This window comes from Carassius gibelio, chromosome B13 (genome assembly GCF_023724105.1).
Source record: "Carassius gibelio isolate Cgi1373 ecotype wild population from Czech Republic chromosome B13, carGib1.2-hapl.c, whole genome shotgun sequence".
Taxonomy (NCBI): domain Eukaryota; kingdom Metazoa; phylum Chordata; class Actinopteri; order Cypriniformes; family Cyprinidae; genus Carassius; species Carassius gibelio.
This window is the reverse complement of record NC_068408.1, coordinates 17,398,161-17,412,591: the sequence shown is the minus strand read 5'-3', so window position 1 is coordinate 17,412,591 and position 14,431 is coordinate 17,398,161. Positions and strand designations below refer to the sequence as shown.

The window sequence follows — 14,431 nt, the reverse complement described above, 5'->3', positions numbered from 1 at the left end:
ACTTTATTTCTTATGTAGAACACAAAAGAAGATATTTTGAAGAACGATCTAAAAAAAAGAAACAAAAAAGCTCATTGACTTTGATTGTATGGACAATAAAACATTTGTTGAGATAGAAAGGAAGTCATAAAGTTTTGGAATCACAATAAGGCATGTGTAGATAAGGTAAAGACATTGACCGCTTAACTACAATGATTACAATAAGTTATTATAAACAATAAACTTCAGATATTGATATACATTAAAACTTTGAGATAAAGTCAGAAATTGGTGTTCAATAATTTAATGTTCAACAAAACACCCTCTTTATTGCATAGCTGCAATAACATTTGATATTGCTATTATATACAATTTTAATTATATTCAATGCAATGTTTCCAAGTGATGTCATTTTCTTCAGCTATAAGGAAGATATTTAAGTTCTTCAAAGAACAGTTTTTTTTCACCAAAATTGAACCTCAATCTCAATTTCAGATTTATCTTAAAAAAGAAAACATTGCAGCAAATTATCTTTTTGCAAAAGTCTGTTAATAACCTGTTCCTAATTGATCAAAACAAAGATCGGTTCAAAGCATCAATGGTTTCCATTGTTGGTGAAGAAAAGCTGAAAGAAATGGGAAGCAATAAAATCACCAAAGGGCTCAGATTTCTTCCTCTTTATTCATATCTGCCTCTAAAGCAATTATCCATTTAGTTTGCTAATTTAGCTTTTCCTTTACGTCTAGCATGAAGCAGGGAAAATGTAAGACCTCAAACGGAGAAAAAAGATATCTTATCAGAATACATCAGCCTGCCATCATAACTGTAAGTGATGGTTATTACGCTAAGGGTCATTTCACTGTTTATGCTATTTCAGAATATTGTTAAGGGGCTCGTATTTTACTTGTGACAAAACATGAGTCTGTATCTTTTCAGCAGAATTTTAAAGTAAATAAATGGGGCCCTACCATAGCACTCCCCTACTGAGAGCAGCTACGATTGCCCCATCACTCTTTATTATTTCTCTAGTTCACTCCATGCTTTTATGCACTTTATTAAAAGATGTAAAGTTAAGTCTCTTTTATATAAAATATATACAAACTTTACTTTATTAAACCACAAGCTAGTTTTACTGTTTGACAAGAAAATAAGTTTAAGTGGAAAAAGTTCCATTACTCAGCTCAGTCCAGAAGGCATTTAAAATGTCACTGTATCTGACTAAAGATATCCTTAACAGCATCAATGCATCAACAGAGGCTGGACAGTTGGGCTAATGTAGGTCTAATGCAGCAAGCGGGAGCATGTTTTTATTACAGCACAGCCCAGTGTTTGTGCAATTTCTCGATTTTCTAAAGCCCACGTTGACAGGCCCACTCTATGAGCCAAGCCCCAGCAGATGTCCAAACATCGGTTAGTGTACCCAGCAGGACCTGTGCACACGGCAAAAAAACAACAAAACATGGTGACCAAAGCAGAATTACTCAAATGGAATAGCCAATCACACATCTAGGAAACAGAGAGTTTAACGTAATGGTGTTGTTTAAAGATGTTATATGATGCGCTTAAATTTTTTCCTTTCTCTTTGGAGAGTTACAAGCTCTTGGTGCATAAAGAAGATCGGTGAAGTTGCAAAGACTAAAGTTTCAAATACAAAGAGATATTCTTATTTAAAGTTAAGACTCCTTCACATCCATCTAAAACGGCTCATTCTAACATGCTCCCACATCTCTACGTCTCTATGTGGAAAGATTTGCATAACACCGCCCAGATGTTCACGCAAAGAAAGAAGATTCTTGTTGCCGCCGCTTCCATGTCATATAGACTGTTTCATTGTGAAAACAAAACCACTTTGGCCATCCAAAAGAGGATGATATCCACTTCATCATGCCTGGAGCTGATCCGTGCTGGTCGCTGAGGAAATACATCAACTTTACACTGTGGATCGCAGGATCGGCTTTCACCGTGGACGACCCGCAGCCAGGGGTCATCAAATGTGGTTGCCACAAGCCCAGCGGACATTTCTTTGTAGAATCTCAAGCCCGTCCACTTCTGCTCACTCAAGCCGGCCGCAGCTCACTCTAGGCCTCCAGCATCCGCTCACTCAAGGTTGCAGTGTGTGACGCTGTTTCTTTGAGAATGCGAAACTACTTTGTTTGGCCTTCCAAAAGAAGACACAAGTAGAAATCATGTTTATATTGCATTTATAATGGGTTTTATGTTTATGTCTAGTTGCTCCGGCTGGACAGGGCATCACAATATGTAAAGGGGGTAACATCTCCATCACACGCTTGAAGTATTCGACCAATCACAACGCACTGGATAGCATGCCAATCAGAGCACACCTCGGTTTTCGAACTGATGAGGGCCAAAGAGGAGAAACAGTAATGTACAGTATGTGGAATTTATATATATATATATATATATATATATATATATATATATATATATATATATATATATATATATATATATATATATATATATATATTTTTTTTTTTTTTTTTTTTTTATCTTAACCGCATAAACACATTTCATTACACCAAATAATTTTATTTTTAGCAGCATCATATGATCCCTTTAACAGTTATAAACAAAGCAGACCATCTTCTGCCCAGTGTAAACCTGAGTGCACGCATTTATGTGACTTTCTCTGCAGGAAGCGTTGTGATGAATCACTTGACTTCTGACTGAGTGAGAGAAATGAGTGAGGGAAGTACATGTGTGTAGGTTTCAGAGCCATTCAACCAAAGTAAATGTATATCTTTTATACATTTCGATATTACTCTCACAATTTAAAAAATATTTTATTTTAATATATTATTATATTTAAAAATGTTATTTATTCCTGTGATGGCAAAGCTGAATTTTCAGAAGTCATAACTGCAGTCTTCAGGGTCACATGATTCTTCTTGACTGATCATTCTAATATTTAAATGTTTAATAGTTATATCTAAAATTTGCTTTTTAATTTGAATTTGCTTTTCTCTGTGCTTTTAATCCTGTCTGTCTCCTAATGTAGAATTTGAGGAAATGATCCAATAAAACAGGATCATCTGTCTAAGAGCAAGACTGCTATGAGCAAATCAATATGATACTGTATACTTCAGCGCCAACTCACATCAGTATGAGTCAGTATCCAGCAAAGTAAATATATTTTTAATTATGATATACTAACATTTACTTGTATTATAATATTGATATAATGAAGTTATACAGTGGCTTTTAATTAATGCTCCTTTCCTGCAAAAAAAAAAAAAAAAAAGAATCTTCATTTAAACCTCTTCAAAACAAAAAAATAAAATTAAAACACGACTGTAAAATATGATGTCAGTGTGGTTTTAAGTTGTATGTCATCTAGTCCAGCAGGTCTCGTCATCCTATGGTCAACGGTTTTTAACATTTTGTTTATGTGAAAAAGGAAATAATGATAGTAGGGTGGAAGGCACAAGTTAACATAAACAGTCTGATTTTCAAACTCCCTCTGTAAGTTCATCTTCTTCTTTGATGAAGTCCTAGTCAAACTTAATTATGGCATAAATGTACTGATTGTTTCTTAAAGCAGAAGTTTCCGTTGAGGAGGGAAACTATATATCAAAACCAGAAATTTTCACTCTTCATAATCAATTTATGGTAATTGTCATATTGATGAAAAGACAGTTATGAAATCTGCTTTTGTAAATGTCAGGTTTTCATTTCAGGACAACCCATTGCACAGTCTTTCATGTCATGGTTCTCTATTATTTGTTTTTCCACTCCCTGATTGGTATCTCGGCACAGTACGATAATGCTTTTGTTTGTTTGGGCCTCCGCTGAGGATGAGAAGCTCGTCTGAATCAGTCGTTGTTTGTTTAGTCGCTAGCAACCCTCCATATTTTGGTTTATAACTGAACTTTGCAACATGAACTCTATGCATCAAAATGATGGTTGACTTGAGCAAACCAAAAACAGATCTGAAACAAATTTATGAAACTTTTGTTTTCAGACTTGCTTTTTTAAAAAGCACAAAACTCATAATTGTAAAAGCTCCAGGTCATGATGTAAAAAAACAACAACAACACATTGGCAAATGTCTTGGTTACATTTGTAACCCTCATTCCCTGAAGGAGGGAATGGATACGTCACGTCGGTGACTGACGAATTGGGATTTTGCTTTGAGAGACCAGTCTACTTCGAGTGTAACTAAATGAGCCAATGCACATTGGCATGCAATGATTGCATCCAGCTGCCGCTGATCACAGCGTGAGTATAAAAAGGTTAGCAGGTGCAACTGATAGCAGGATTTTGCTGAGGAGCAGAGCCGGTGACCCGGCCGCTCAGTGGTGGTGCAGCAGCCGTGGTGACTGAACGTGATGTCTCTGTTCCATCCTTCAGGAAGCGAGACTTTCCCTTTCAATCAGTCACTCTTGATGTAGCCATGTCTGGCTGTAGAGGTGATGGAGGAGCTCAACAGGGTCTACAGTACGGACACTCTGGAGCAGTTTTAGCAAGCCAGCACTTAAATGGGGCCTCTCAGTCTCTCTACCCATTTTAGATGAGAACACAGGAGGATACTGACTCCATAGAAGGCTATAGAATCTAGCGAACATGTTGGTGGTTTCCCAGCATGCAGCTCTACAAATATCTGTCAGTGAGGCATCATGAGCCAGCGCTCACGAGGATGAAACACTTCTAGTAGAGTGAGCTTCCAACCTGAGTGGACAGGGCACACCCTGTGCCTGATAAGCCAGGGTGATGGCATCCACTATCCAGTAGTCCATCCTCTGCTTAGAAATGGCATTCCCCTTCTGCCAGCCACCGTAACAGACAAAGAGATGGTCTAGTGTTTTAAGCACCAGACACAGGTCCCAAGAGCGTATGTAGCAGGGCCAGGGAGGATTTAACCTTCTCGCCCACCTAAGGAACCTGATGACCAGGTCATGCTTCCATTCTGACTTCCCTTCCACGTGGTCATGGTTAGCAGCAATCGTAGAGACATAGACTTCAAGGGTGGAGGGAGTTAGCAGCAATCGTAGATACATAGACTTTAAGGGTGGAGGGAGACAGCCTTCGCTCCTACCCTTGCTGCAAAAAGGAAAGCATGACCCTGATCGGTAGTGATGGATTTTTTTTCCATCCCGCAGGTCCCGTTTAATGAAATTATTTGACCTGCCCCGCAAATAAAGTAAAATTTCTTTACCCGTCCCAACCCAACTCGCGGGATCAACTGGTTATGAGACGACCTTCACATTGGGGAAATCACACAAGTTATGTTGCTGCTTAGACCTTCGTATTGTAACCTTATCAAATAACCTAATAAAATATGAAAATATATATTCCAAATATTTAATATAGGCTATATGGAATTGCAGTCTAGTAATGGTTTGTTCGTGAATGAAACGTTTTTTTTTAACAAATCTTTTAGGTGAACGAATCCTTCTCGTTCACATAATCTATTGATTCATATTTCTCGTTCACTGAAATTCCTCCCTCCACAGCAGCGCGGCACCATTAGCAGCGTATGCGCAGCTCAATGAAGCGGGTAACTCTGTGAACTATTTCATCCTGTCAAAGAATTACTCAACCTCTAGCCAATAGCATTCGAGTATGAGATGTGACAGAGCATGTGATTTGTTGAATGTAGTGAACGAATGCCCCTTTCACTGAATGAGATGGAGAGATCTTCTCATTCGTGAAACGAAATGACTGAACTGGTACACGTCGTTCGTGAGCGAGCTGAATGAACTGATACATCTCGTTTGTGAATGAAATAAATGCGAGTATACCGGGTCAGTTGGCCATTTAGCATGTCAATCTCGATCAGCAGTCAGCAGATACAAAGCGCAGTTATATAGGTACTGTGCACATACACTTGTTTTCATATTTCGCATACAGAACATAAATCCACATTTAATCCCTGATTTATTAATGTGAATATATTATATATGAACTGTTTGACCAAACAATTAAAATGTTAATTATGCAAGAAAACCTAATGTTTATTTATTTGAACAACTTATTTAGACTATTTAATGCAATTATGCACACATTTTAACAAAGCCAAATCAGTTTTAGGCACAAGTAAATGTTCGTTGACTTAAGACGTAAAACATAAGACACACTTTTTTGCCACCTGCTGGCATATTTGTGTAATATGAAGAAATGGTCACTGAATGAATCAGTGAATGACTCTGAATTAATCATTTTGTTGAACGAACTGAAAATGAACAAATCTCTTGAAATAATCAAAATTTCCACGACTAAATTGCATGCAAATTGATTTTTAAATTTAGTTTTTTAATGACCCGTGCATCACTGCTGATCGGACACCTCCGGGGGTCTCCGAGAAGGCTCACTGGGGGAAATGCTTAATTGGGCAGCATGAGTGTAGTAGAACAACTGGCAATGAGAGGTTTCTGGAGAAGCAAACAGGTCTACATGAGTGGCTCTAAAATGTCTCCAAATCTCCTGGACCAACTGGGGATGGAGTCTCCATTCTCCTGGGAGCGTAGCTTGTGACAACTCATCAGCCATATGGTTGAGCATACCCGGAATGCGAATGGCAGGAGTGACCACAGAACCTTCTGACTCAAGCTGTGAGCTGCGACATGCGTTGGGAGCATAGACCACCTTGTCGGTTGATGTACGCAATGGTCACAGTGTTGTCCATTCGGACCCCTAACACTATGTGCCCATTGTACGTTGCCCCCCAGCCAGTGGTGGAGGCATCCATGTAAACCACAGTGTGCCTGGAGAACTGTTCTAGGGGCACTTTGTCCCAAAGGATTGGGAGGTTGGTGTAACTTGGACCCAATGAGTGCCACGCTGCCATGCCTACCTCAGGACTCAGCCATAAAGCCAGTGCTGAAGCAGTCTCATATGAAGAAGCCCCAGTGGTGTAACTGCCATATGCCCCAGGAGCCAAGCAGTTCAGCTCATGTGCACAGTGTTCCTCTGTGAGGCATGCTGTATGTTTGACTGAATCCAACTCCATACTGAGAAAAGATATCCTCTGCATCAGGGAGAGTTTGCTCTTTTCCCAATTGACCCGAAGACCCAACTAGCTGAGGTGCTGGAGCACGTCATTGTCAATCGTCAAGATAATTGAGGATGTGAACACCCTGCTCTCTGAGAGGAACAAGAGCCCCCTCCGTGACTTTCATGAAGACATGGGGAGACCGGGACAGCCTGAAGCGCAGGACCTTGTACTGGTATGCATGTCCTTCAAATGTGAACCTCAGAAATAGTCTGTGGTGTGGAAGGATCAACACATAAAGGTACACATCCTTTAGGTTGATCGCTGCAAACCAATATTGGGGACGGATGCAACCGAAGATGCGTTTCTGTGTCAACATCTTGAAAGGTAACCAGTGAAGGGCATTGTTCAAGACAGGTCCAAAATTGGTCGTAGCCCAGCACCTTTCTTGGGTACAATGAAGTAAGGTCTGTAAAGCCCTGTATTCATATTGGCTGGAGGGACTGGCTCTATTGCATTCTTCACCAGTAGGACTGTGATCTCTGCATGCAACACAGGAGCATCTGCAGCCTTCAATGTCATGAAACAGATGCTACCAAACTTGGGGGGATGCGGTGCAAACTTAATTGCATAGCCAAAACTGATTGGCCGCAGAAACCAGCGAGATGGGCTGGGTTGCACTAGCCAGGCACCCAGATACCGTGGAAGTGAAACCAAAGGAACCAGCCGTACCTGCAGTGGGGCAGCGAGATGGAACTCAGGGCAACTTGCCCTTCTGCTTACCGCCAGGTTTGACGGGGGGTTGGCAAGCTCCTCAGCAAAAAGCTTGTATGTGTTGCACCGGCTGCCTTTTTATACTCATGCTGAGATCAACAGCAGCTGGGTGCAATCATCGCATGCCAGTGTGCATTGGCTCCTTAAGTTACACTCGAAGTAGATTGGTCTCTCGAAGCTAGATCCCAATTTGTCTTGTCACTGACGTGACGTTGAGAGTGACCGACTGTAAGGGAACTAGTTTTACCTTAAATATCTACACATATTATTGTTACTAGCATCATAGATTATAGTCAATTCAGAGAGAAGTGTAGGTGTAATCACGGCTTTAGGGGCCCGAGGCCATGCCATTGTATCCCCAACAAGTCATCAGGATCAAATTGCTGTCCACTGAGGGGATTGAGAAAGGATTGAGCGCTAACCATCATGGCTTCCCTATAAACATGCAATCACACTGACACAGAGCCTATTGTGTTATGCCGTAGAGAAAGAATGGACAATAGGGAAATGTTGGATGGAGAGAGGGATTGAAAGAAAGCGAGAGTGGAAAAGAGCTAAAAAAAGACACTATAAAGGAAGAAAGTGAGAGAGCAACTGAGACAGAGAGGTAAAGGGAGCTCTGTGTGGATGGATAGGCCTGCAGGCCGTAGGGAGCGGTGTAACAGCCTCTCGCTCTCAGGTGTCCAGTCGATAACTGATGCATTAGTCTAGAGCTCTGTGCCGGTTTTGGGTTTAAACACACATTTTCTTAATACAACATGACCCCATTTCCCTCTCTCATTAATCATGAAGCACAGTTAGACTGGCCCCCCTGGTCTCTGACAAAGGGGGCAAACCTACTGTTGAACCCTTCTCACACTGCTCACGTTGACTCTAATGTGCCTGTTGACTGATTATAACTGTTGTTTGTTCACAGTGTAACTTAAAGTTAAAGGGATACTCCTCCTGAAAATGAAAATCCTCTCATAATTTACTTACCCTTATGCCATCCCTAAGGTATATAACTTTCTTTCTTTCACAAACTAAAGTTTTTAGAAAAATAATCCACCTCTGTGAGTCCATATAATGACTTAGTCCCTCAAAGCTGATGCTTTAAAAACCATGCAAAATGAACACCACAGTAATCCATATACTGAAAAAAAAACAATGACCTTGAAACAGTTTTCATTTAGAAATTTATTGCGAATATCATGAATAATCATGAGGAAATGGCAATTAACACACTGAAATAAATCTTTGTAATCTTTACTAAATCCATTTTTTACAGTGTTTGACCACAGTTGATTAATTTATGTCTTCAGAAGCAAAATGATAGCTGTGTGAGGAAAAAAAATACTATTTTGAACTTTTTCAACTATAAACCATTGTTTCCAGCCACGAGGGTGTGTAAATGATGAAAGTATTTTAGGTGGAGTATTCCTTTAAACTATGTTAAACTATGCATTCATTTATTTGTTGATTTGTGGCCTCAATAGAAAACATATATACTTTTAATTTTTTATTTTTTTTGTATTCCCTGTTAAGCCTAAACCTGGACATCCTTGAACCTGAAGGGCTTCTGTACAGCATTACGACTAATATACGGTTTCCGAAGCAATTGGTTTCAGCATCTCTTAAAGGTACAAAGTCTTAAAAGCCATCTGCCTCATACACAATTTCCTGTGGTTTGTAAACGTTTCATGAAGTTTTGTCTACTGACATCTATGACACATGCACATAGCTATAAGACACACGTGAGGGGGGATTTTCTCATTATATTTCAGGTCAGAATTTGTCATCAGCTCATGGATCCTAGTTGTTTGCTGTTTGCAGTTGGTGTATTTCCAGCCACCCACACAAGCTTGTCCATTCTCTTACCCAGCAGCCCTCAATCCTTCGGTAGTCACATGTGTCAGATATTCCGCTCTGACTAAACATTTCTGCTCCCATTGGTATACACAGTTTGAATTCCTCAATTCATCTTATAAACTTGTTTGTGAAAGTAAACACTGTGCCTTACGGATACAGGTCATGATCATTATCCATAATTTCAACAAAATGGTACTAGGCAGATCTTCAGAACAGCGAGTAAAATATATTCCGCTAATTAGTAAAATTAAAAATAAAAGTCAAAACATTTTAATGATAGTGAGTGCTTATGTTACTAATTACGAAAGTCTCACTTTTGGTAATTCTGGAATATTTTTCCCAAAATAACAATGCCAAAACCATTAAAAAAATTAATGTATGACATCAGTCAAAAGTTTGGAAAACTTGGTAACTTAATGAATGTCTGTAAAAAAAAAATCACAAATATATGTATAAATGAATACATTTAATGATAAATAAATTTCCTATAAAATTAATGATTAATAATAGTAATAATAATAATAATATATTTCAAAATGTATGTATTTCAGGTAGAGTATGCAAAATCAAGGCAAAAGTTGGCTTCTTTACAGAATAAAATGAGAGTTTGTTTTTTACATTTTTGGTCATTGCATAATTCCAGTTGTGTATTTTAACTACAAAAGTCAACATTAGAACTGGGTAAAAAAAAAGTTGAGGGTTTATCAAAGTTGTCTTAAGACAAGAACGGGTATTGTTTTGGTTTTTGATTAAAGGTTTTGATCCACTTTAAATATTGACTGCTGTATGTTATATTTTCCAACGTTGTAATAATACTGAGCAAGTGAGTCTATATTTTGATTAACTTTTTTTTCTTTATATTAACTACTCAGCTTTTGTTTTTGAATTTGTGTATTGCATTTGTTACATACTTATATTTTTGATTCATAAACATTCAGATTTTTTGATTCTTAATTTTGAGATTCTTTATTTTTGGTTATACATTTATCATTGACTTAAATACAATACACAGGATTGAAATAGTCACTTAAACACATCAGTCTAATGAGCTGTCATTATTCCCACAGTATGGACTGATGAGAGACTGTGACCAGTACATCCATCTTGTGTTCTCAAAGACTAGAGAGCCGAACCTGGGTGAGGTCAATACTGACTTACTCTCTGTGGGTTAAAGCTGCCTCTGTGAATGACTAGCGGCAGCTCTATAAAGGCTTGTGAGATTGTGCAGGAAATAGAGGAAACTGGAGTCTGAGGGAGACTGGGTAACTGGGAGGAACCGGTCAGATTGGGTTTACTGGCCTGTCAGTCTGTCAGTGATACCCCCACTGCATCAGTCAGTCAGCACTGCGTATAGCACACACACACACACACACACACACAGGGCACACGTGCACAGCTTTAAAAATACCCTTTCGTAACAGATTTGCAGATTGCTGTAAAATGACGTTTTCTAGCAAGAAAACTTCGGAGAAATACAATCCAAAAGTGTGGCTGCATCGATGAGTGACAGGATGTTGCGGGAGAAGCAACACCATGTACACAGATACCTTCGGTGATACTGTGAATGTCTTCCAATATACACTCTCGCACACACACCCCCACAGCACACTCTCAGGGATGGTATTTCGATACACAGACTGGGCAGTATGGAGCGCTTTCTGTCTGTGTGGTTTCCTGTGAAAGCCTAGCAGCTGATTTTACCTTCAACCACAACAATAGGCCTGACACTAAATACTCCCAAACATACACACACAAACACACATACAGTGAAGATGAGATGGAGAGTGGGGGATCAGTTGTGTTACAACTCCAATAAATCAGACTGTTTGTCTAAATGTATAGCCGACCCTTCTTATGGACATTAAATCACATATTAAAAATTAAGACATCTGGTTAAGTAGTTCATAATTTTCTGTTAATCTGCCCTCTACCACCGTGTTCAATATTACACCTGGTGAAGTTCCATCATGGCTGTCTTCTGTCTACTCAGGGTCACTATCTGGCTGTGAACCTGATGGGCAGATCAATTTAGGCCTTGAGTTTCTATCGATATCAATCCCCTTGAAGCCTTTTACCATGTAAAGGCCACTTAAGCACAAGAGGCCCCATCAAGTTAACATAGATTCCCTCATCAATCGCCCTCTGGATGGATGGACAATGGGCTTAGCAGCTATTTTAAAAGTTGCAAAGCCCATGTGTTATGTCTGATGGCCAGAAGAAGAGGTAATAATGGCGGTATTTTAAGCATGGCACTATGTCAATAGTTGTAATCTTGCCCACACATGCATACACATGCACTTTAAATGTGCAATTTTATTTAGACCTAAAGGGGATAGTTCACCCAAAAATCCAAATTATGTCATTAATAACTCACCCTCATGTCGTTCCAAACCCGTGAGACCTCCGTTTATCTTCGGAACACAGTTTAAGATATTTTAGATTTAGTCAGAGAGCTCTCAGTCCCTCCATTGAAGCTAACTTATGTGTACGGTATACTGTCCATGTCCAGAAAGGTAAGAAAAACATCATCAAAGTAAGTCCATTTGACATCAGAGGGTCAGTTAGAATTTTTTGAAGCATCGAAAATACATTTTGGTCCAAAAATAGAAAAAACTACGACTTTATTCAGCATTGTCTTCTCTTCCGTGTCTGTTGTGAGAGAATTCAAAACACAGCAGTTTGTAATATCCGGTTCGCGAACAAATCATTCGATGTAACCAGATCTTTTTGAACCAGTTCACCAAATTGAACTGAATAATTTTAATGGTTCGCGGCTCCAATACGCATTAATCCACAAATGACTTAAGCTGTTAACTATTTTAACGTGGCTAACACTCCCTCTGAGTTAAAACAAACCAATATCCCGGAGTAATTCATTTACTCAAACAGTACACTGACTGAACTGTTGTGAAGAGAGAACTGAAGATGAACACCGAGCCGAGCCAGATAACGAACGAAAGATTGACTCTTTCACGAGTCAAGAACCGTTTCTGTCAGAACGTGTCCGATTCGAGAACCGAGGAGACGCGAACCATTTACAATGATTCAGTTCGATTTGGTGAACTGGTTCAAAAAGATCTGGTTACATCGAATGATTCGAATAATGCGAACCGGATATCACAAACTGCTTTGTTTTGAACTCTCTCACAACAGACACAGAAGAGAAGACAATGCTGAATAAAGCCATAGTCTTTGCTATTTTTGGACCAAAATTTATTTTCGATGCTTCAAAAAATTCTAACTGACCCTGTGATGTCACATGGACTACTTTGATGATGTTTTTCTTACCTTTCTGGACATGGACAGTATACCGTACACACAGTTTTAATGAAAGGACAGAAAGCTCTCGGACTAAATCTAAAATATCTTAAACTGTGTTGCGAAGATAAAAGGCGGTCTCACGGGTTTGGAACGACATGAGGGTGAGTTATTAATGACATAATTTCGATTTTTGGGTGAACTATCCCTTTAAGCTGAGCAAAAAATGTAAAAGTACTCTATACATACAGTTTTTGTAATTGTAATGTACGTTTTGTTCGAAGATTATTGTATTATCTGTTAACAATGTATCTTTGTACATGTTGTTAATATAATACTTAATAATATCTAATGTTGGTTTATTGGCACAATTTCCATTTTTTATACACATATCAACTATTTTCATGTATTTGATTTGTATGTTTTTAACAGCTGTACTAGACTGAAACCGTACCTCTGACCTCAGTGTTGTGTTTTCTCTGTAAGGCTATCTAGATTTGTTTACACATTGTGTCATGTGTACTTTGACTGAGAGGAGTCTGGCAAAGCAAAAACCTGCTTTATCTTGAAGATAACTGTATATTATTGTACTTCGATTAAGTGTGGATGATAGATGTTGATGCTGCTTTTTTGGCAATCTTTTAATCTATTCCTAGATTATTAAAATAGTCAACAGCTTGCATTACATCCCAATTCATCATTCTATCTCACAAAGTTATGCTTTCACCCCACATCTTCACGGAAGTCTCTGTTTTCCTTCTCTGCTGGAACTAGGACTATTCCTCTCGACCCCCATCCCTCTCCCATATACAGACTGTACCACTGCTTCATTTCTATTTTTCCTCTTGCTCTTTCTCTCTCTCGCTCTCCCTCTCTGCCTCCTCCCTTGGCGCTCACTTGGGCGGGCAGCCGAATTCCTGTGGGCTATCCGGTTACCGGTTGCCGTGGAAACCGGTGGGAAGGCAGCTCCATTAATCATTTAGAGCGCGCCCGAAGTGGAGGTCAGCCTGATTGCAGCGGATAGGGTATCATCCCTGTGTCCCACCAGGGACCTCCTTGATTTGAATTAAAAAAGATTAAGCTCACCCCCCCTCATGCACCCCTACCACCGTGGCCCACCATCATCATCGACCCAGCCGTATCATGTGACCATGCTCCAAGGAGCCACGCGGATTAAGAGATCGGAGCTGTGCGTTTGTTTTTTAGAGACTCGCTGAAACATTAGACGTGCACAGGTGTCTACAACAAGGAGCCCAGGAGCTTGTGTAAGAAATGGACAAAGACCATGTGCACCCCTCCTGGGCTTATCCTGCTATATTTTCTTCCTCTTTAACCTCCTTTTCTTATATTCTATCAGTTACTTGTTGCTGCTCTTTGTCAAACTGGAAGCAATAACTCAGTTTTACTCTCCCACTGACATTTTCCTCTCAAGCCTATGAAATGGTGCATTTGTTGCAAAACCTTTTTATATCTTAATAGGAATATGATTTTACGAGCGTGTAGGACAGCTGCTGCTAGCCAGTGAGAAGCAAGGCCAGACGTGTGCGTGGGCGAAGTCGCTGTGACATCTCTAGGGTCGCAGTCCACCAAAGTCTGAAGCCTGTCTGGCTGGCAAGGGTT

The 14,431-nt window shown here is 39.5% G+C and overlaps 2 long non-coding RNA genes across 5 annotated transcripts in view; one reads left to right on the top strand and one right to left on the bottom strand.

Moving 5' to 3' along the window:
- LOC127969932 (uncharacterized) overlaps nucleotides 1-14,431 on the bottom strand; it is a 50,563-nt gene that overhangs the window by 20,547 nt on the left and 15,585 nt on the right. The gene's annotated exons all lie outside the window — the stretch shown is intronic.
- The window catches only part of LOC127969930 (uncharacterized), a 39,226-nt gene that overhangs the window by 14,753 nt on the left and 10,042 nt on the right, over nucleotides 1-14,431 (top strand). For 2 of the 4 annotated variants that reach the window (XR_008156420.1, XR_008156422.1), the window contains exon 3: nucleotides 9,230-9,324. This is a non-coding gene — a long non-coding RNA (uncharacterized LOC127969930). Of the gene's footprint in view, nucleotides 1-9,229; nucleotides 9,325-9,517; nucleotides 9,986-10,620; nucleotides 11,438-14,431 lie in introns of those variants that run through there. The other 2 variants (XR_008156419.1, XR_008156421.1) reach the window with 2 other exon arrangements.